Genomic DNA, 23,707 nt, shown 5'->3' with positions numbered 1-23,707 from the left:
TTTCACTGCATCCTAAATTTTCTCAGCGCTCGTTTTTTTTTTTTTTTTTTTTTCATGTGTTTAGTCAGACTTTACTCTTTTGCGTTCTCTGCATGGTGCTTCTCTTTTAATTGACTGATCTCGCGGCTGTGTTACCGTATTTTAGTAAATGGAATGTGTTTTTGGTGCTGGTGCCCGTAGGGGTATTCTTTGGTCGCTTTTCTTCGTGTGTGCATAGTGGTTTAATGATCTAGGGTATATCGTTCTAGGTTTCTCGTTTTGTTGTTGCTTCTGTAGTGATATTCAGATTTTTGGAACTAGAAGGCCCTGTTAGAAGTGCCAGCCTGTTTCAGATCAAAAGAAAACGGGGATTCACCCCCCCTCCCTCCATGCCATCTCACTGCCATTATTTTGTACTGTGTATACCTTTTACGCTCGTGCTTTTAGGCCAGTTTACAGCCGTATTACATCCTATCATTGTAAATAATTGGTCACCGTTAACACTATACTGTCTGTTAATTATAGCACTCCTTGGTCACACCTGGCCCTTGCGTCATTAAAAGCAACATATCATCATCATCATCACTCCGCCCTATTGTCGACAAACATGTTTTCTAACTAACAGGGAGAGTTGGGTGAGTTGGTAAACGTGCATTATGAAATAAAGTGCGAGAAAAAAAAAGAACGACAACGGGGAGGAACGCCTTATCTTAGTTCCTCCGTGTTATCGTTTTTTTTTTTTTTCACGCTTTATTTCACAATGCAATGTTTTCGCTTCACTAATGAAGGTCAACGTACTGTTTCTCTTGCTTCTGTTATAGAAAGAAATGAGGCAGTTCTACATTGCTGTGGTTCCTGAGCTACTTGAAATTTCAGCTCACTCCAGTGGCTCCTATAAAAGATGGTATGTGGGCGTTACCGATAGGGCGATTACGGCTGTACTTACTCAACAGCGCCTGCTGTCCTTATGTGCCTTCATTGCCTAATCTCTAATTCTAGGTGCAAGACTGCGACCATACCGGACATTTTCCTGAAAACCTGGTACTATATATATGTAAGTCTATTTTTACGCCAGTTGCGATGGGATCTATAGCAAGCGCAAACGCTATCGAATTCCAGTGAAATGCTATCTTTTGATTCTTTCGCCCTCCTTCAATACGAGCTCTTCAAGCAGAGAAGCAAAGCACGAGAGCGTTCACCCTGAGAGCGAGCGGCTTTGCCTCCGCCGGTGTCTGATCTTGGATCTAACCTCAGGAAACAAGATCGGTGAAGCGCGGCCATTCTCGACCCAGAAAGTCGCTGAGAAAGCGGTCTTTTTTGCCGATAGGGACGCCGCTTTACGCTCTGCGAGTGTGTGATACGTCCCCATGTCGCATCGCGGGGTTCATGGCATGATCAGCAGATCTCTTGCGGTTCTGCGCCTCTCGTCTCGCCGATTTCGCACGGGTTTCAAGAGCTGCTCCTTGTTTTCCTTGCTGGCACGCCGCCACCGCGCAACGAAAGCGGTGTTTTCATCATGGAACATTTTAAATCTCCGGGGCGAGCGCGTTGTTCCGCAAACCAGGTGGTCGATCAAGGACTGGGGCTTGCCGCATGGACACCCACTTTAAAACGAAACCCAAATCCGCCCGTTTGAAACCGTTTATGTCGTTATATTAAAGTATCTCTGCTGTTACGAGGCTTGATAGTTTTTAGTAAACTATTGTAGGGTCTAAAACAAAATATATCATAAAATTATCCCGTCATTACCTCCTCAATAAACAAACATCTTACTAGCTATTACAGTGGTGAGCTTCGTGCAACGCCTCTCATGCGGTTATTTTCAGAAACAAGTATGAGCGGGTGAGGAACAGTATAGAAAAAAAAAACTAACAGAAGGTTGGAAGAATAATGTAAGAGCATAGAAAACAGGGCGAGTTTGTATGAATTCATTATAAGAAATGTTCTCAGAGCTGAGCTCACATGACAGAGAAGGACGTGAGGAAAGAAGACAAACAAGCGCGAACTCGCAACTCGCAAAAAGGAAGCACACACAGACGCACACACATGCACATATATATATATATATATATGTGAAATAATACAAAAGTTCACAAACATCATGAGAAAATATTTTGTGAAGAAAAAATATCTACAAATTATGCTGCATGTTTGTACTGCATGTTATGCCGCGTGTTGCATGTTGCATATGTGTACTTCCTTTTCACCAATAAACTGAGTTGTGAGTTCTCGCTTGTTTGTCTTCTTTCCTCGAATCCATGTCTGTTGTGTGAACGCTGAGAACATTTCCCATAATGAAGGTTGGAAGACGGAATCCGACTAGCCGCGAGAAAACATGAAGAGAAAAGACTAGGTATATATATATGAGGTAAACACGCATCTGTGAATGGCACCGCTGCGCAATTGAGCCGGTCCTCCGCCATATTTTTCTTTTCTTTTGTGGTGATGAGGAGAACTTGAAGGGCTGATCTGCTAATTGTTCCTTTTAGGACTTCGAAGGACGCAAGTATCCTCTGGACACCGGGGCATGAATCTCTAGCGGGGAACCGAGCGGCGCATGCCGCAGCCCGAGAGCACACACACCGGGCTACCCCGCAGCGATATTCGGACTCCGGAAACGCAGAGGAGCGAATACCGAGGAAATATTCAGAAATATTCGCGCACTACAGGAAGCAACGACGCCACTATCCACCTGCTCACAAAACGCTAACTAGAGAGCAAGCAGTGACTTGGAGAAGGCTCCAGGCAGGCACCTATCCGCACGGTACACTACTCCACGCAATGTACCCCGGCAACTTCAGTAGGAACTGCAGATACTGCCCGGAGAGTGCTAACACCCTTTACCACATGGTATGGGGATGCCGAAACAACCCAAACATCCCGCCCATAGACGAACAGAGCATCCAAGAAAATCCGGAAGACCAGTGGGAGGCGTTGCTGACGTCACTAAACCCTGAGGACCAGCTCCGACTGGTGGACAGGGCTCTGGCATCAGCTGCAAGCTATGGCTACCTGGAATAAGGAAGTCACCCACCTCTGGGCGAAGAGAACGCGCCTGGTCACATAATAAAGTTTAATTCTCTCTCTTGTGGTGATGAAAAGTGGCCTGTGCGTCAGAAGGACCGCCACCGGCATGCGCTCGTGGCTGCTGTGCTTAGCCACGCGCTTCTGACAAGTGCCCGTTCAGCCGCGTCACCTGCTAATAAGCCTCTTGGCACTTTTATTGTAAATTCTCGCGATTAGTTTGATTCTTGCTATAATAACGATGCATGTTTCACTGTCGCACGCTTTTCCATGTGATACACCGTCCGATACGAAGCAGATTTTCAATATCCTTCTTGGCGGATAGCTTCGAGGCAGGCGTAACCTCACAATCACCTGATGGTGGCGAAATGCTTACATGTCTATGTATACGTATCTTGACACTTCAGTGTAAGGTTAAGAAACCACCCACACTGCTCCATCTTTAAGTAAATCAAATTTCGGAGTCGCTTCGCAGCTAGTGCGCTAGGAATGCTGGCGCGGTCGCGCGCACCGTGCGCGACCATTATCTTTGTAGACACAGCGAGCCGCCTACACGCCTGAGGGCCATCGTCAAGCGCGCGACGTGTCGCGTGTGCTACGGACCACCCAGCACAGACCTAATACAGACCCGTGTTTCCGCCCTCGACCTAGAGAACAGCACGTCTCTCATCATTGTCGATGCGGCGCAACGCACCAGGCGCGAATACCGCTACAACCAGGCGCGTACTCTTCAACGCACGCCGAGCTGGGACTCCCAGTTTGCTCTCGGGGTGCGGCATCGTCCTACAGCGCGCGCTGATGGTTCTTTTCTTGCGCGCAGGCATTATTTCCCCCTCCAAGCGCTGGCGCCCAATTTCTTTCTTTTCCGGCACCGGCTTTCTCCGGCCGACCCATTCAAGATGCCTACAGGCGTATCGGGTGTGTAGCGCAAAACTCTGGTGGCAGGGGCCGAGTTGAGTGACGAAGCCTCGATTGTAAGATAGGCGACGACGCCTCGCTTTTTGTCTGTCAGGGGGGAAAATGTGAACAGAGAAGGTTGTGCGGCGCCGCTGTTGTTCCCTACATTCACGGTGGTGCTGCGCTTTGTTGATACTCGTGCCTTTGACGCCCATGGGTCTGTATATATAGAACGAACTGCGCTGGCAGGTGATCCACTTCGACCGTGGAGCTGTGTACATCAATCATAGGTGTATGCGAGGGGTTAGCGATTGTGTGCCATATTTCGTCGCAGATACCCGCGCACACACACAAAGAGAAAAGACGGGCCATTCTTTGTTCTACTCTAAAAAATAGAGAATGACAACTCTATCACTTTGCGAGGAATGATGCTCTCAGCCCTTATCGTTTGTCTACTACGGTCATTTATAAATCTAGCAAAATTTGCCGCATCACCATGAATGACACTTTTTCGTGTTCCGCCATATTCAACAGCAACTTCTAACAGATTTTAGAATTTCACTAGGAAACTTGCGTGATGTCCTACTTCAGGTTTTCTAAGATTTCTTGAATTTTCGCTTGATATAGATATCTTTTTGTTTGTCCAGTAATGACTTCTTGAACTCCTTCATGTTGTTAGAGAGCCTAGTCACGTCGGGTGCCATCACACATGACCTTTGAGACATGGAAAACTCTGTAAGAGAAAAAGAAAAAGAGAAATCCGCGAGATAAAAAAAAAATGACGAGAAGCTATCATACAAGGCCTATGCACCCACACAATCTGAGAATCACTGCTATACGAATGATTTTGCAGCTATAGCTCGCTAGTAAGTCTCGTTCGGGATTCGGCAAATTATTGCTGAATGATGCGTCGTCTCCAGTTAAAGCGAGCAATAGCGTGCGTTACAACGGCACGACTACAGGGTGGTGATGGCTGACAACAACGGGGACGATGATATCAGGCGACAACGATGACATTAACATGTCCACAAATATGTGAATACTGATGGCTAAACGACGGATTGATCTGGTCATCAAAGAAAAAAAAAGCACAACAACAATAACAAAGAAACTGCACTACCTAGGTGTTCTGCCACAACAGCGCCAATCTTAAAGCATATATAGAGCAATGCATATACAGGGCCAGCCCCGAAAACGGTGCAGTGCCACATACCATTTCAAATGTCTAGCTTTAATTTCAGAAGGATAAGGGAAACTGGCGTGCTCTCGTTATTATAGGCAAGTCGTCTCAAATCGGGGTGGTGGCGACGAGGGCAGGGGAATAGTATAGGCTCCGCCGGTTCCATGCCTGCTTTCATTACATAATGGAAACAATTATTTCCGAATTCGGATTTTCAGTTCTTTCTTAATTGATCAGGTTTCTTGACTTCAGTCAAATGACTCTGCAGAGAGCTTTTTTATGATCGAACTTTAAACTGTACAGCTATTCTCTGTTGATGAGGCCTTTAAGTTTCACTGCCTTTTCTGTTTGTAGCTTTGAATGCCATGGCTGCATGAGAGGAAGAAGGGTTTGCATTATTAGTTTTCCGCTAAAGTGCTTGTAGGAGCGACAGTTCCTGTTTTGGCTATACTATACGTATATGACAGAACGAATGAGACCTGCATTTCAAGCAAGACGAATATTTCTACTGTATAGCCCTATACAACGACTTCATGAAACGTTTCCCGGTAAGATTACCTGATTTTCCGATGTTAGTTTTACGACAGTTATCACTGAAGCGACAAAGCCTTGTCTTTTTTCAAAGAGATAAAGCACATGTCGGGATGTTTCTCTAAAATGCAGAGGCGGGTGCTCGCTGCTAGGGGCGTATTTTCGTGCCATCAAACAGCCCTTTTAGGAGACGCATTCTTCCTCTCGGCCTGCTGAACCGTACATATACGCAGTTGACTCACCGCAAACATAAACCACTATCAGGTGGCTGAGCGGCATTTTCCGGACCAGAACGTTACGTGCAAGGAAACGTAATTGCTGCACGCACGGTGCAGTCGTGCAATTTGACTGCGTTTCTGAACGCGCTCAGCCAGCCTGTCCCGCTGCATCGGCGACTGCACTGCTGTAGAGGCGCTAATCCGGAAAAGACGCGTTTCGCAACCTTCCGCGCCGCGTTGCTTTCGGGCGCAACGGCACGAGCGAAGTAGCGTGCGCAATCCCTGCTTTTACAGCAGCTGCGAGGACTCCACGCACACAGCGCTCCTGCGAAATCACGTCGATCGGGTGGCAATCGGCCCGTGTCAGCCGCGCGTAAAGAAGTAATAGCATTAAAAAAAATTTAGAGAATAAAGAAAAAAAAAAACGACAGTCGTCGTCGTCAGGGAGGGCGGGAAGACGGCGCTACAGTTCGTGGCCGCCGCGCTGGTCCCCTGAGCGAGTTGCAGCTATCAATGAAAAATAAGGAAGCGCCGCTGCGGCGAAGCCGAAAAGACCCGCTCTGAAGAGGAGTGTGCGCCCGCTAGCCTTCCTCGTGCACCGAGACCTGACCCAGCGAAAGCGGCTGAAGCGGCTCTTGCAGCCGGGGTGAACCTGCCTGGCTGTACCACGAAGTTTCCTAAGAGGCTGTGTAGCGGTGGCCAACCGATATACTAGCGAGCAGGGCCTGCCACCTTCTCGCCCTTCTTCTGGCTTCTTCTTCTTCTTCCTTCTCTCTCGGGAGTCGTCGCTAACTCTCCACCCGAGGCTCCTCTCGAACGGGTCTTGTGGAGGAACCGTATCGACGGTTGCTGCAACAGCCCACTTGGCCGGCTTCGTCGTAACCGAGAAAGCCAGGCAGCTTAGTATGCGTGGCGGTGACGCCGTATAACTGTGCACGACAACGACGCCTCTCTCATAACTCTCGAACCCTTGCCCGAATCTTCTCGCCCCAGGGAGTCCGTCAGCAGGTGTACCCTTCGCGGAGCGAGATCATTTTCTTTCTTTCTTTCTTTCTTTCTTTCTTTCTTTCTTTCTTTCTTTCTTTCTTTCTTTCTTTCTTTCTTTCTTTCTTTCTTTCTTTCTTTCTTTCTTTCTTTGTCTTGACCTGGCAAGTAAGAGCTCTTTATGAGTTGATGCGGTCATCAGCCAGGCTCCATCACGTTGTTCCGATTGTGCTATCCGCAAGCTACGAGAACGGATCATTTGCGTCGTCATGGTGGAAAAGTGATTTTTGAACGAAGAAACAGCGCTATATAGAACGGGACGAAGACGAGAGGACACAAACACATCGCTGTCTAACAACCATATTTTATTGCGTTTGCACGTCAATATATACAGGGGAAAAATACAATCAGTATGCACATAGGGGAACAAGATATCGCTGTAACATTGCCAAATCAGCGTTTTGAAAGATACAACATTTCATTTTTGCGAAGCGATAGCGAAGCTGCGCTGACACAACAGTGTCCACTTATCTGGATGCAAAAAGCCTCAAAGATTTCACGTTGGCGTTTAACGTCACAATCTTTAAAAACTGGTTCGCACTCACATTTCCTACAGTGACCTACCAGATGACTGCTCACGGACCCTTTTAGCGAGTACGCATGTTCTCGTAACCTCTCATTGATGCATCGGCCGGTTTGGCCGATGTAGCACCATCCGCAAGTGAGGGGGATCTTATAAACTACGTTCCCTCGGCATCCAGCCTCTGCAAGAGGATTAATGGTGAACAAGTACAAACTCTTTGCAAAAAGAAGCACGCGCAACAATTTGCAATTTGTTGAATGCCTATCCTAGGGAACGTAGTTTATAAGATCCCCCTCACTTGCGGACGGTGCTACATCGCCAAACCGGCCGATGTATCAATGAGAGGTTACGAGAACATGCGTACTCGCTAAAAGGACCGCGGCAACAACAGCATCAAGCCACAAAGGCAATCCTACTGCGTTTCAAGGGAAAGACAACGAAAAGATAATGTGTAACTACGAATGTTGGACAAGAGGAAGGCAGAGGGGAGGGTACTGAGGGGCCTGGCTTATGTTAATCGCACTCTTATGATGAACGCAGAAAAGGAAGCGGAGAAAAGCATAGGGGTAATCATTTGTTGCTTAAATGCAGTGTAAAAATGATAAGCTACCGGGGACTGAAAGTGGATCCCCCCCCCCCCAAAAAAAAAAATAAATAAAAACATATTGCCACCGGTCGAAGCCGAACCAGCATCTTCCTCATTACGCGTGCTATATATGATCTGCCATTCGCCATGGCGGCAGCTGTTCCCCCCTTGTCCACAAACTTTGGGGAAGGGTAGGCGCGCGGGAGAGGGCGGGGAGGGGGGGGGGGGTGGCTCAGCTACGATAACACAGGTCAGTAAGTGTCCACGTAGGAACTAGCTTTGAGTCAGACGTGTTGCTTTCCAATGGGGTTGGGCGAAGGGGCATTTAGCATTTTGAGAGGGGAGGGCACTCCTGCATAAAAGAGTTTGATAGTCCATTTAACGTCCGTCATAGGCTATGGTGGAGGTGCTCATTTTCTCAATCTGCGCGACAGAAAACGTTTTTAACCCCGTTGTATGTGCGCAAAGTGTCACTAGATGTCGCCTCCAGTCTGCCCATATTAGAGTCACTGGAAAATCAGAGTACCGCAAAGGTAGGCTGCACGCGGGCAACATTGGGTGGCGGCGGCCATGTCCCTTCCAGACCGTCCGGCGCGTTGCTAGCGTGTGTTGAGAAGTGACCGATCTTTTAGCCTCAGTGCCGTGTTACGCTCGGCAGAACATCATTGTGTGTGTGTGTTTCTTCAAAAGGATATTAGAAGTGATTTCCAGTCATCGACAGGTCTCGATCGACTGCGCGGTTAGCGGTGTAACTACGTGTAACTAATGAAACGTACGGCGAATGTTGCCATGTGCTCGCGAACTCTCTTCATGGCTTCATCGGTCTCTTTTCGTGTCACGCCCGGGCGTGTTCGCTAGGTCCGGATCTGTAAACATAGTTGCATTAGCGCAGTGACATCGTGCGAGATGCCATTTACTTCGACATTTGGTGAATCTTGACTGTTTGCGCTAGCTTTGCAGTCGGTATTCAGGTGCACTGCACTTGAGAACGTTATCGAACAACATCGAGAACATTCGACATTGTGTCCTTCGACTGATTGCTGACGCATAGCTTGCTTGCGCACCGTGCTTGCTGTTCAACTGGTTGATATGTGTAATAGAAGTTGTGTGTGTACGGTAATTGGAAGTTGTGCGCGACGTCTTGATTCGGAACGCCAGCAGCCGAACGCACGGGCGAATCGGCGTGCGGTAGGTAAGGTGCATCTTATCTTACGATACGTAGAAAATAGGCCGTCAAAACTTATTGACATCGCGACTTAATTGTTTCATTTCATATTTCTTGTCTCCTTAATATTCCCAACGTTGCAATGAATTTGCAAATATTTTGCTGTTTTCCGACAAACAGTTCTTTTTTTGGCGTTGCCAGCGCGTAAACAGCTGGTGTTCGGTTTCTGCACTGCTGCACTTTTTTTTTTCATAATGCACTCTTATTAAAACTTCCTCGGCATGGTGCTTTATGTTCTTTTGATCCGAAATAGCACATCCCGGAATTTTTAAAGCGCATGCTACTGCAACACAGTATGTATATAGACCTAGGACGCGCATAAAATCTACTCCCTCAATGCGTGGGATCCGCTTTTTTTTTTTTTTTTTTTTTTTGCTGTGACCATCTCTCACCAACTATACAGTATTTTAAGGGTACGCTCGGTGCAATGCAGCATTAGCAGCATTTTTTTTGCAACAAATGTAAAATACGCTTCATAACATTGCCTTATACCAAGTTTATCAACAGAGTTCCACGCTTCTGTTTTGTGCAACGCCAAAGATCATGCCACAATTGCCTTCAAGGTATACCAGTAAACAGTTATTATTTTAATAAATCTTCGATTTTGCTCTCGTGCGTGGCACGCTTATAACTCGGATAGCATACGTAATCTGTTCAACAGATCGAAATATAAACAGCCGAGCAAATAGAAAGGTATGTAGTTTTCAATATCGCTGACCATAGCGAACCGAAAAGGTGAAGTATCCTGTCACATAAGATCTTTTCCAGCAAAGTTAGTGTAGTTCACTGCAGGAAGGAGTGTTATTCGAGGGGGGGCGAATTCTTTCAGGCCAACTATGCAGCCACGTAGAGCGGCGCTCTTTGACATTATTTTTCCCACACGGCAAACGAGATTCCCAGAGTAGCTCACCAGAAACGTTCGAGTGATGGTGAGCTACTCTCTTCTGCAACCTGCATGCAGTGGCACACCGGGCCCGTGCCCCCCCCCCCCCCCCCCCCCCCCCCCCCCCGAAAAAAATGTCTGCTTACAGCCCTGTCTGCATGACGCGTTTAAAAAAGCGACGAAGTACTCCTGGGACCGTGGTACTGCTAAATGTCTGGCCACGCTCTGCATTGAACGCGCCTGCAGCCAAAGCGCTTGGAAGGGATATGGCGGCGAGAGGTCACGTGATGCGAGTAACCCAATCGCGTCGGAGGCGGCGCGCGGAAAACAGATGCGATACTCTGAAAATTTTCCAGTGACTCTAGCCCATATATTCCGTGCTCGGCTTCCGCAACCCGACTTGTACTCCGTGCGTGATAATAAGCTTACGAACAACCACTTACAAAAAGCTTTAGTAAATCAAAATAATAAAAGAAATAGCGCGACAAAATCAAGATATATCTGTCAGAAGTGGGATTCGAACCCACGCCCGGAAGACCGGACTGCGACCTGAACGCAGCGCCTTGGACCGCTCGGCCATCCTGACACGCTCACCTTACGAGCTTAACTTCCATTACAGAGCGTTTGCAGAGCGTTTCCATTACAGACCTTCTCTTGGGAAACACCTAAATTTTTCACGTCAAAAGGAACAACAAAATCCCATGGCAACTTCCATATACAGTGTAACGCGCGCGCTTCGAAATTCGTGTCGCAAACAAAGAAACAAAAAAAAGAGAACCCAGTCAGTCGATTGAGCACTTTATTGATTAAGAGCAGTCGCAGGAAAGCAGCGGATGCAAAAAAAAAAGAAAAAAAAGTTCTCCGTCCGCGACAGGACTCGAACCTGCAATCTTCTGATCCGAAGTCAGACGCCTTATCCATTAGGCCACGCGGACGAGCACGCGTTAGGGTTGTTATTCTACAGTGACCTGATTTATATCTACAGTGTAAAACGCAGTGATTATGCAGAAATCTCTGGTGCATTTGATGTATTAGCAATGTAATAATGCGACAATTAATTCACTTATTAACACATAATATGAATGCATAAACACTAATTCATTTAATTATTTGACCCCCCTCTCTTGCCCCCTCCTCTCGTGCACCGCCACTAGCTGAAGAGCGCTAGGCGCAAGTATTGTAGGGTTTTTCAACATCGCCTGTGTTTCACCGAAAGCTTTAAGTAGCTCGCAAAAGCAGTTGCAGCAGCGACGAATTGGCTATTTTACTTTATTCTTTATGGGATGCATTCCATGGGAATTTCTGCTCAAGGTCGGGTCGAGGTCTCGAGTCGAGGTCATTCAAATTTTCTTAGCTTCTTTTCTTTCTTTTTTTCCTTTTTTCGATGTCTTTTAAGACGTGCTTTATGTTGCCCTTATTTCCCTTCTTTCCGCGAAGAATACGAAGAATAGCGCGCCGGTTAGGAAAAAGAAAAAAAAAACAGCCTTTCCGTTTTTAGTCAACTCCTGAAAATCTTCCGCGAAACACTATGATATAGCAAGCAGTGTTCAAAAATGGCCCATCAAAACTTGAAGGAAAAGAACATCGGTACTCTTATGCTGAACAAAAAGAAAAGCATCATATTTGCTTCTGAAGGGGCCTGATTGTAGAATGCGGACTCTGAATGGCTTGACATTTCACGTAGGAGGCGAACGAAAGGCCCCGAGTTCCCGGAATTCCCGCCCATGACGCGGGACGAGCAAACAAAGGCGGCGCGCATTCGGCGAGGCAGGTGAACGCTCGTTGCGCAACGCGATGCGCTGATTCCTCTCGACGACTCGCTCCCGCCGAGTTCGTTCATTTGGTGCGGCCGCCTTGTATTGTTGCGTAATTTACGCACGCGAATACGTTCGTCGCTTCTTTTTCCCCGTTGCTGGGCGTCGTTCCGACTCGTTTGCTTCGAGCGCGCACATACGGGCATACTACGGCCACGTGATAACGCCTGCATGTCTTCTGACTTTGCTTTGCCCGCTGCATACACGCGTTTGTTTCGCATTTGGTGACCCCCCCCCCTTTTTTTTTCATTCGTCAATTTAATATTGCATGGCTGTCGTTTCGAGCCTTTTCTCAGAACGCGTGCCTATTTTACCCGCGTGTTGCTCGAAAGGGCGGCACAAACTTTGGTAACGGCCGCTACGCCCGTATATGCTGCTAAGCCGAGGAGCTTAATTGACCGTGCTTGATTGTCAGTTTACAGGGGAGGCAGCAGTTGCGCGAGTGCGCTTCTTTCTTTCTTTCTTTCTTTCTTTCTTTCTTTCTTTCTTTCTTTCTTTCTTTCTTTCTTTCTTTCTTTCTTTCTTTCTTTCTTCCTTTCTTCTTTCTTTCTTTCTTTCTCTTTTCGGCCTGAATATGGTGCGAGCAGACCAAGGTCAGATTCGGGGAAGCACTATACGGTAATAGAGCAGACTTGTCCCTGCATTGGCATGGCTCTTCGACATCACGTTTGCGATGCATTCAGTGCTGTCGCTCCCACAGAAGCAACCCTGATTTTTGCTTTGCCTGAACAAGTATACTACGCTAAAAAAGAAAAAAAGAAAAAGAAAGAGTATTTAGTAACGGCTCTTCATATCGCTTTTATTTACACTTATACCTTTGTCCACTTGACAGAACTATTGAGGACTAATCCGCAAACCTGCGAGAAATTAAGAATTTCTGTGATCTTATATAGGCCATACACAGGGGCGTAGCCAGGGGAGGGATTGGGGGTTTGAAACACTCCCCCCCCCCTCCCCCCGAAATTTTTCGATTTTGCATGTGTATATATACAGGCACACATACAAACGCACGCACGAACATAAAAAAGGATGGTTGAACCCCCCCCCCCCCCTGAAAAAAACTTATGGCTACGCCACTGCATACGACGTGGAATATTGACTCGAGCCCGCGTCACTTCTCTTGAGTTGACGATTTGCATATTCGTGTGGGTGCACTTATAGCGCACTGCATCGTTTAGGACCTTTGGTACACTATGTTAATGTTCGAGTTTCCTGCTCGTAAAGTTGTCTTCAAGAAAATTACCTTGCACTCATGTAACTTGTCACACGTGAGAATAACGAAAACTGATCGAGCCTGAGGCTCATTTTTGTTTTACCCAACCGCGTTTATGAGGTAGCAGATAATGAAGCTGAGGACTATGTATATTTACTTATACAGTTTCGTTCGGCTCCTCCTTCGTGCTCCACTTTCGTTCATTGCATCGGGCAAACCGCCAATTTTTTACGTAAATTTAATGTGTTCGCAACAGGCGCATCAACTCGGAAAAGTCGTCCGTTGAGTCGATCTAAAGACGGCGGCGTGTGCTTCAACCACTATACGCCACACGCGTATATACATCATCAGGCGGTGCACCTAGAAGAATGTCCCACGCGCATATAAGTGCGTTCAGACCCTTAGCGCGTTTTCCACAATGCTGGTTTGCCGCCGTACCCCAAGAATTTCTCTATGTGCAAGCCAGCGTGCTTTCACAAAGCCGATTCTTCGCCGTCAGTATCTTGTGCATAGATAGTTTCCCGAGCCTGACGGTGCCCCATAGCTTGATGTAATGCTATGCTTCCATATTGCTGTCGCGTTTACTGCTAAATCGACACTGCCTGTTTATTTTAACATGAAACTTTCTCCGGTTTGGTCAGCATAGGGGATCGCTTGATATATGTGATATACAGGTGTTATTTTTTTAGACAATACAGATTTTTCATTAAAAAGCAATGACAGTAAGGTCCTTGTCGTCTTCGCAAACGAACTGTACGTCGAGGCGGAAAAACTGCCGCAGATAAAGAGACCTTCAAATGAGTAATTAACAAAAACTCTTTAATTAATTTTTAAGCTATTAACTTTAGGGCCGTTGTTTATATGTTGTAAGGTGTGACAATTTATGACACGCCCATTTTTAAAAAAAATAGCGAGAAACGCACGTAATTTGAGATAATAATTACCGAACTTCAAGGCCCCGACCTAGGCGAAACCGAAATTGAACGCACCGGGAGCGCAGGAAATCCGTCATTTTTGTTGTGAAACATCTGAAGCTCACGTGACAATTTTTGAACGAAAAGCTCGTCGCAGCAGAACATGGTCAGGAAAAATGGCAAGCCGTCTCAAATACTCAAGTGCACCGCTTATTCTTTGCGTTTGGTGTGTAGTGCCTATCCGTTTCTTCGGTAAACTTGAAATAAGTGCAAAGAACTCGTTCGTTTGTCTGCGAGAAGCAGCGCCGCAGTGGCTGCCGCCTAGATTTAAAATGTACAGTGAAAGACAAAGTGGAAATTGCGGTTTTCTTGGGTGCAGCGGGAAAGAAGCAGATTTTAGTTTAGCTAAAATACTCAGTGGCTTCCTTTCCTTGTGTTCCACGTCCAGTGAACTTCTCCTTGACATATTTTTCTGGTCTCTGTCAGGACAACGAGGGTTGTTTATTATTGATGGTGAATAATAGAGGATGTGCGCAGGAAACATGAGGTTTAGAAGAAAACTTTAAAATAAATCAAGGGCTTTGAATAGAAGTAAAATATGAAAGAGCAGTTTGCGAAAAGAAAAAGAGGAAGAAAAGGCGTGAGGGGCGGAAACACGAGGGGGGGGGGGGGGGAGGGGCGGCGGCCCTTCATCGTGTCCACGTGGGTGCCAGCCTGCAGAGGCCCCGCGGCGCCGTGCGTTTCCGTTTTATCTCCGACCGAGGAACGACGGGCAGCCGGCCGCGCAGCACACCGCGCTGCTCGGGGCAGGTGAGAGTTCAATGCTCGCCGACAGCGGAGGAGGCCGCTGCTGGCACCGAGAGCCCTTCGGGCGCCCGCGCGGGTTTCCTCAGCTGAGCGCCTCTTTCCCGCAAGGATGATAAAGAACACTCAGCGGGAAAGACATGTATACATTGGCATATACTTCATGACATTGCTTGCTTTCGCCGTTTTGCTCTCCTTTAATGCATCGTGTTGTTCACTAAAAAAGATAAGCAGACGATCATGACCTTTTCTTATCAGGACCTTAGAATTGCCCGTGAAGTGTTCCCCCCCACTTCACTGACGTCTTCATTCGTCAGCTTTGCGCGCCCCAACCTCCCAACTTCTTTATTCGGAGCGCTATATATTATCTGCCGTAAATGCAGGCGTGGATGCTTCAACACGCACTCGCCTTGCTTATCAGCGAGGCGATCACCATTGTACTACCCTTTTGGCCACAATCAACGTTGATTTGGTCGAAATTCTGCCACTGTTCAAAGGGTTCCGGCACCAGAAGTACTGCACTGTGTCTAGTCTCTTTTTCGCCTTTATTCGTGCATTTCGCTCAGCCTCGGCACCTTTTTCCTTCGCTTCCTGTACGTCAACTGTAAATTGCCTACCTATTTATGTATTCGCTTCAAGCCACTTCTTTAAGGCACATTACTGCATCAATCATTACTATACCACAGCTGCTCTGGAGCACCCGCCTCGAAATCGCGGTTGTATAGTTGTGACCGACTGCTGACGAGTATTCGAAGCGGTTCTCTTGTGAAAGCTTACGCATCTTCTTGGCACGGCTCCGGAAATTTTGACCACCTGGGGTTCTTTTAACGTGCGCCTAAATCTAAGTACACTTCACACGTATGGGTAATGGCATGCCAATCTTAATCCAACGCTCTTGTCGTGAAGTTTCACGGCCATTTAAACGCTTCACTCATAACCTCCGCATCCTGGGAGCAATAGGCCACCAGTCTATACTAGTAATATTTCTGGGCTTGCGGTCTCGTATCATGGAAGACGTCGAATGTGCGCCTTATCGCGTTTGTTGCACATCTTTTCTTCTACCAGATTAAGTAGCCTTTGCAGATTTCACAGACTCGTCGAACTGCATTATCGATTCTACCTTAGCAGATGATGTCGCCAACATCTCCTTCGAGTCACCATTACCTGATCACGCCATTTTAAATAAACGTGAACGCACCGCGATTCATGTGGGCACTCACGCCCTTCTATGTGTATTTATTCTGCGTAGTTATCGTGCGCTTCACGCGCAAATAGTGCTTTGCCCTTGCTCATTTCACATGGTGCAAACTCCACGCGATGCATTGTGACGTGGTCATCACTGTTGTTTCCACCACGTGGCACCAGTCGCCAGCAAGAAAAAAACGCCGCCACATCACCATCGGGCGGGAGCACTGCAGCCGCCGCTCAGCTTTGCTATGACATGACGATGGCGACATACTACACGCATCAGTGCTCGTGACGCAGTCGTTATCGCCGACTGTCTGGATCTTGTGCTTTTGAGAGCTACCACGGAAAACATTTCGACTCCTTTACAAATTGCGATACGCCGTTATCGCACCGTGGTCTTTTAGTTCGCTATCAGGGTAGGCCCTTTTCATAAGCCATAACCTGCGCACACGAATGCCTGGAGTTTGAAAAACTGTGGGCCATTCGCAGGCGAGCTGAAAGGAAAGTATTGCGCACAAAGTGTCTTGAAGACCTTCGAGCTTGCCGACGGACACAGCGTCATATCTGACGTTACCTGGATAAACGTAGCTGGCAAAGATGGCGTAACTTTTGCTCCACGCTGGATGTTCGTCAACCGGTAGCCAAAATTTGGAGAGTCTTTAGAGGCATGCACACGCCACTCCAACAGCTTCACCCTTTCGCCGCACTCCTTTGCACGAACGAAAATCCCTCAAAGAACTCTCAGAAGGATACTGCGCACTGCTATCAGAAGCAACTTCAATGCCTTGGACCTCTTCCGCAGCCAATCAGCCTGATAACTCACGAGCGGCAGTGCCAGCATTGGACTTGCCTTTCACAATTGAAGAACTGAACACTGCTATCAGTAAATCGAACAGGCACACATCACCTGGCCATGACGAAATAAGCTACGAAGCCATCGCAAAACTACCCCACACCTCCCGCCTACGACTCCTGGAATATTAGAATTCTTCATGGCTGTCTGGCGAGGTCCCTGCAGAATGGAAACTCGCGAAAATAGTGCCCATTTTGAAACCTGGTAAACAGCCAACAAGCTACGTCTGTTTCCGGCCCGTCGCCCTGCTGAGTTGTGTTGGCAAGCTTATGGAGCGAATGATTCATAAACGACTGACATGGTTCCTAGAAAGTCACGACAACTTTCCTCAAGAAATGAACGGGTTCCGCCAAGGCAGGGCAGCTATCGACAATGTCATCACCCTCGTCTCTTCACTCGAAGAGGACCTCTTTGCTGGACGCATACCGATAGCTATCTCCCTTGACATCAAAGCAGCTTTTGACTCAGTCTTTCACCATGCCATTCTCGCAGCCATGGACAGTCTTGGCCTTGGAGGAAGGTTGTACAAATGGATTGAGAGCTACCTAAAAGAACGGAAGATATATATGAGCACTCCAAATGGTCCCACACAGTTCTACGCAGTAGAGAAGGGCGTACCCCAGGGTGCTGTGCTCAGTCCGCTACTTTTCAACCTCACCCTGATACATATAACAAGGACATTGCCGCGAGGAGTGCATATCACGATTTACGCCGATGATATCTGTATCTGGAGCGCTTCAACTTCGCTTTACATCACCAAACAACGCCTTCAAATAGCATTACAGAACCTCTCCACGTATTTGGCTCCCCGAGGTCTACACTTTTCTCCGGAAAAGAGCACAGCCATCGCTTTCACGAGAAATAAAATGAGCAAGTATCCGCACCTCCTCGGTAGACGGCCGCTCACCTATGTACGTTCTCAGCGATTTCTTGGAATCAGGGGCGTAGCCACGTTAGGGCACACCGGGCCCGTGCCCCCCCCCCCCCCCCGAAATTTTTTGCCATAGCATACAGAGCAGAAAATGACACTCGACCCCATCTGCCTGCTCGTCCCCACTACAGATCAAGGAGGTGCCCCCCCCCCCCCCCCCGAAAAAAATTTCTGCCTACGCCCCTGCTTGGAATACTCATCTATAGAGATCTTTCCTGGTCTCCTCAGGCGAAGAAACTTCGAGCGAGGATAGTTGCAGCATCGCAACTCTTCAAATTCATGGCGGGGACACTATGGGGATGCAAATGCCGCTCAATGGTACTACTTGAGAAAGCGTATATTGAAGGTACCTTGCGCTATTGCCTACCGGTGCTTCACCGATTATCACCAGCAAACAAGAGAACTTTAGAAGCCGCACAAAACAATTGCCTACGAATCTGTCTAGGCCTCCCGAAGAGCTCATCAACCTCGGGAACTGTAGCGGAAGCAGGATGTCTACCGCTAGAAGTTATCCCTACTCAAGAAACCATGCGCACTCATTTTCGACATCTCGTACAAGGGAAGAATAATTTTCTGTACCGCGCACATCTTACCCACAGCAACTCTGCATTCGGACAAGCCTGCAAATGCTGCAACTTACTGCTATTCGACAGCCACTGCAAACAATGCCTCCGAGATTTCCTCCTTGGACACTTTCGCCTCTTGATATAAAACCATTTGTACCAGGTATCAATGGAGCAAAGAGACGCATCTCACAGATCGCACTGCTGCAGACTGCTCTCCTGTACTTAGCCGAGCACTATACCCAGCACACTCATATTTACACTGACGCCTCCACCACTCAGGAGACTTCATCCTATGGCCTCTATGTCCCCTCCACAAGACAAATGCTATCTTATCGGCTACAGAGGAGGACATCCTTGACGACAGCAGAACTTCATGGCATCAAAGAAGCTGTCCTCTATATTCTACGTCAAACGCCAAACCGATGGGTGGTCCTCACCCACTCCAAGGCAGCTCTCCAGATACTGTTCAACCTCTTAAAGAAAACAAATCATCATCCGATTTCATTTGATATAGCGTACTTCCACCACTTGGCTGTTACCACAGGTAACTTTATCACATTTCAGTGGATACCAGCTCATTGCGGTATTCTGGCCAACGAAAAAGCGGATGAAGCGGCACGCAAAGGACTTCAAAACCGAAATTATAGACGAACCTATTTCACTAAATCTGATGCTTCCCAGCTGGCTAAGAGACTTGCTTCCGAAGAAAACAAGAGGCTCTGGAACCTTTCGACACATCATCATGCTTTCCTCTACTCTACCGACCCACATCTAAGAACAAAACTTCCATACAGAATTCCTCGACATCTCGAAACTCTGTATCATCGTCTTCGACCAAAAAAGTGCTTATGGAAACAGTTTACGGTACCGCTTCGGTCAAACCGAAAGTCCGTACTGTAATAACTGTGGCTCTATAGAAACTGTCGAGCATATTTTGTTTGAGTGCCGAGCGTATGCCGAAGAGCGTGCGCTCTATGAACATTGCATGCAAATGCTGACCAAAAGAACTTTATCAATTGACTGTGTCTTGGGCCCTTTACCCTGCGCCACGCAACAGAGGCAAGCGATGTAAGTACTATTCCGGTATTTAGAGAGCATCTGTCAGCTCGACAAACTTTAAAGGCACCTTGAGAGCACGTAATAAGTCACTGTCAGCACCTGTCCCCGCCCAAGATACAAAAAAACTCAGTTTGTGTTTTTACCTCTTTTTTATTCTATTTGAACTTTTTATATTTTTTTCTCTCTCTCTTTTTGTGTCTTTCAGTCCCCAGTCCCCTTCCCCACGCAGAGTAGCAAGTTAGCGAATTTACACACGCCGACCAAATTATCTGCCTTTCAATAAAGAGCTCTCTCTCTCTCCTGGCTATCAATGGCCACCAGTATTGTCTCGTGATAGAACCAAGGTGGGGCTCGAGGACTGTCAGCTGTGGTGACAGTACTGCAGTAACTCGTTGCGCACAGGTCCCAGGACACGTTAGCTGCCCCATCCGGCAAACCGTCTTATGGAAAACAAAAAGCGTGAGTTGGTTCTGTAACAGTAACGATCCTGGTGCGGAACACAAAACCCATGCCTATCGTTCACGTAGTTTTTTTAATCGACCATCCAAAGTGAAATGCTTGGAACGCGTGCGCGTAATCGCTGTTTGGCGCCTTCGAACATGCACCGTCGACGACTGCGCCCCGGCTTGCACAGAGTGGCTGCTCTCTCCCACTGTTTCTGGGGGCGTAGCACCAGCTCTCACGTGACCTCTAAATAGGCACGTACATTGTCGCGAGATAACCTGTGATTTTCGACTCGTAGCAATTACGCACCACATGTCGCCAGTTTGACGTGACCTGCTTCGTCAAATTTGTATTTTTCTGCGCGCAATTATTCTGTGCCGGTTTTTGCGTGATCGGCTACGCTAAGCGAAGCCGCCACGAGCTCTGCGTCTTTCTCGGCGACTCGTATAGTGGCGTCGACACCGCAGGAAGTAGTCACCCCGGCTACATATCGGGGAAGTCACGCGTGGATGCGGCGGCAAAAGAAAACATTAACAGAACGTTCAAACGCTCCGTGTTGATGTTCGTCTTTTCCTTTCCGGGGAGGGTTTCATCCAAAATCACTAAAGCGGTCGAAAGTGCCTCGAGGGACCGTTTCTCGCGCTCCGTTATTCATGTGCAGAATAGGCAGGGAGGGGAGAAACGTTATCCACCCTCTCGCTTCCTGGTGATCGCAAGTAAAAATTAGAGCCGCCACGATATATAGACGGGGGGCGCGCAGCCTGCGTTCCTGCGAGTGTTTGACGCGGGTGTTTTCCCGAGTCGGGCCGCGGCGCTGCCTTGCATGAGCGCGGCCACACTTGGCCGGATATTCTAGCACTGGAGAGACGCGTGGGCTCTGAGGCGTGAACGGCCGCGCACAGGACTGCGACGGGCACGCTACGCCCCTCGCGCAGGCACTCGCTGTATACTTGCGTCGCCTTGTACGGGCCGATTCTAAACAGCCTTGATTTGAGGCGAATTTCACCTGAACCGGAGTAAATGGTAACCGCGTACAGCAGGTGGTTACGGCAGGTCAGGAAACTGAGACTGCATTCGCAGAGCTGTTCGCGACGTACTCGAAAGAACATTTTTACGCTACATCTGTTCGTAAAAGTGATGTCAACACCAATCGTGGTGTTGGTCGTATTGTTAACGAAGATGACCACAAAATACCAATATTATTTTACAAGCAAGCGGCCATATTTACAAAGCCGTATTTACAAAGTTTACGAAGTACGTATAAGTAGTACGTTCGTATAAGTACGCCATTAGCCAACTGCTTTCGTTAATGATATGCGCAGCATTTTGATAGATAGATAGATAGATAGATAGATAGATAGATAGATAGATAGATAGATAGATAGATAGATAGATAGATAGATAGATAGATAGATAGATAGATAGATAGATAGATAGATAGATAGATAGATACTCAGTAGTGCGAAAATTGATGGTACAAACGAAAACTAACTACCACATTCGCAATAACAGCTTAAAAAAACATTTACCTGGAGTCAGAATGGGCGAGAACTAAAGAAGCACTCCCACCTCTCCTTCCTTTCTCCCCAAAGAAAAACTTGATATTAAAAAAAGAGAACTGTCGTCTTTCGACCTTATACTAAATAGAGCGAAATGTAAGCATCAGGGCGCCACCTCCTTATTTCTTTTTCTCCCTAAAGTTCTTACTCTAACTGGAATGCGGTCATCTCCATCGGCAATCGAAGCTCTTGCATTGAGGTCGCAACGGCCTGACCACGAGGAATTTGTTGGCGCACATTTTGGATCTGGCGAACGCCCGCGCTTCGCGTGATGCTCGCGGATGTGCACACGCGTCCGTCGCCTGCCTCTTTCTGCCAGAATAATCGTTCTCGACGGGACTAAAGTTTCGGGGCTGGTTTCGTAGTGCCCGTGCGCAATAGCGGCGTTACACGCCAATAACGTGCACCCTTCGCAACCGAAGGATTAAAGTGTGCCGAAGGGGTGTCTGCTCAATGAAACAAGTCCCGGAGCTGAAGAGACAAAAAAACAAAAACAACAATAGAGCACCAATACAAAACGAAGGAACGCGAGAAAAAAAGGAGGAACAAAATCACGAAGACGGGTCTGACCAGCTAATCCTTGACCGGCTTCTCACGTTACCCGCCGGCGCTTCGCTGCATGGAAACCCGGCGCGCAGTTCTTCACGCACGCGCGCTTACGTATAAATGAGAGAAGGCGGCCGCGCCGCAGGGTTCTACAGAAGCGCCGCGTTCCCCGCCAATCGCGCAATTTGGCGCGAAGCGAGGATTCGTTTGCGCTGCATACGTGAAGCGCTGTCGGGCAAAACGAAGCCTTCTTGCCGCCGTTATACAGCGGCGTTTTTACATCGCCAGCTCGGCCGGCGTTCTTTCGTAACGAGTCGCGTAACAGCCGCGGGCTACGCGTTTCGGGGCGCGCGCAAGCGTGAAACGGGCCTACTGAGTCCATCAGCGCTAACACTCGACGCTTTATTTGACTTCTCGCTTATGGGAGTCTTGGTAATACATAACGCGCGCACAAATGATCAGAGATGTCATCAGGCTCGGGTGAAAAACAAAAAAGAAAACGCGTTATTAAACAGCATTTTAAGGCTCCAATTTTGACATGTATTAGGGAAACGATTTGGTTTTCCATATTTCCTCAGCCTTTTTTACCACTGCGCATCAGTCAAAGGCACCAGGGGATGATCTCAGTCACTGGTCACGCCTCCCGTGTCGTGTGCTCGTTGAAGCAGTCTAAAATGTTGCTGCCCGTGTACATACAGGTGACCACAAAAGTGTTGGGGTCCCGAAATGCGCAGAAACTGTTCAATTTTTGTCCAACTGCCTGGAATGTCGATCAAGAAATCGTTAGAGGAAGTATGCATGTGAACCTTTCAATCGAGGGCGTATGCGATCGCATCCTTTCTATGGATCTCAAGCTCGAGAAAGCTTTTTGCTGTTTCGCCCTCACGAACCTCTATATATACCGCGCGACCTGCAGGTATACTTTGAGAACCAGGCGAATTATACTCTGTAAGAATTCTTTCCCGTGTCAACTTTTATCGGGTGTGGTCGCTCAATGACTATGTGATGTTCTTCTGCTGAACACGATATCCTTCTGCATTTAGGTTTAGGTGCATGCTACTGCCTCTCTCCCCCATACCCCTTCCTTTCCTGACAATCGAAGTTTTTCCGAAGACTCTACTTTTATGTCGTTCTCATATCCGCTCGCTTGATCTGGGACATTAAACCCCAACATTAGATTTGATCCATTTACTTTCATCCGTTCATACAAGTGGTCAACACCTGCAGCTACAGAGGGAGCCCTCAGTTCGTATGCGTATGAGTTCCTGACGAATGGCAAGGATGGAAGAATAAGCGTTATCCATCAACATATGGCCTCGGCCGGTCGATTAATAATTTGTGCGCTGTCATGGAACGAACCTACGAAGCGGGGGTGCCAGCAGTACTACAACAACAACAACAACAACAACAACAACAACAACATCTACTACTACTACTACTACTACTACTACTACTACTACTAATAATAATAATAATAATAATAATAATAATAATAATAATAATAATAATAATAATAATAATAGAAGAAGAAGAAGAAGAAGAAGAACTTGGAGGACGCTTGAGCATCGCCTTCTCAATTGCTATCCTCGCTTCGGTTCTCGGTGCATGTCTGAATCGTGCCGCAAGGAAACGAACGACTGTTCGCGTAACATTGGCCGTTTCTAACTATCCTAGAATGTCTGCTGCAAGTGCAGTTGCGAAGTGCCCACTACGCGTCCGTAAGGTA

General features: G+C 47.5%; 2 non-coding genes across 2 annotated transcripts; both read right to left on the bottom strand.

Moving 5' to 3' along the window:
• Window positions 1-10,592: 10,592 nt before the first annotated feature.
• Window positions 10,593-10,676, bottom strand: Trnal-cag (transfer RNA leucine (anticodon CAG)). Its single transcript has one exon. It is a non-coding gene; the product is annotated as a tRNA-Leu (tRNA).
• Window positions 10,677-10,952: 276 nt separating this feature from the next.
• Trnar-ucg (transfer RNA arginine (anticodon UCG)) lies at window positions 10,953-11,025 on the bottom strand. Its single transcript has one exon. It is a non-coding gene; the product is annotated as a tRNA-Arg (tRNA).
• Between the last annotated feature and the right edge of the window lie 12,682 nt (window positions 11,026-23,707).

Source organism: Rhipicephalus sanguineus, chromosome 1 (genome assembly GCF_013339695.2).
Source record: "Rhipicephalus sanguineus isolate Rsan-2018 chromosome 1, BIME_Rsan_1.4, whole genome shotgun sequence".
NCBI classification, from domain to species: domain Eukaryota; kingdom Metazoa; phylum Arthropoda; class Arachnida; order Ixodida; family Ixodidae; genus Rhipicephalus; species Rhipicephalus sanguineus.
The sequence above is the reverse complement of the archived record's forward strand: the minus strand, read 5'-3'. Positions and strand labels throughout refer to the sequence as shown.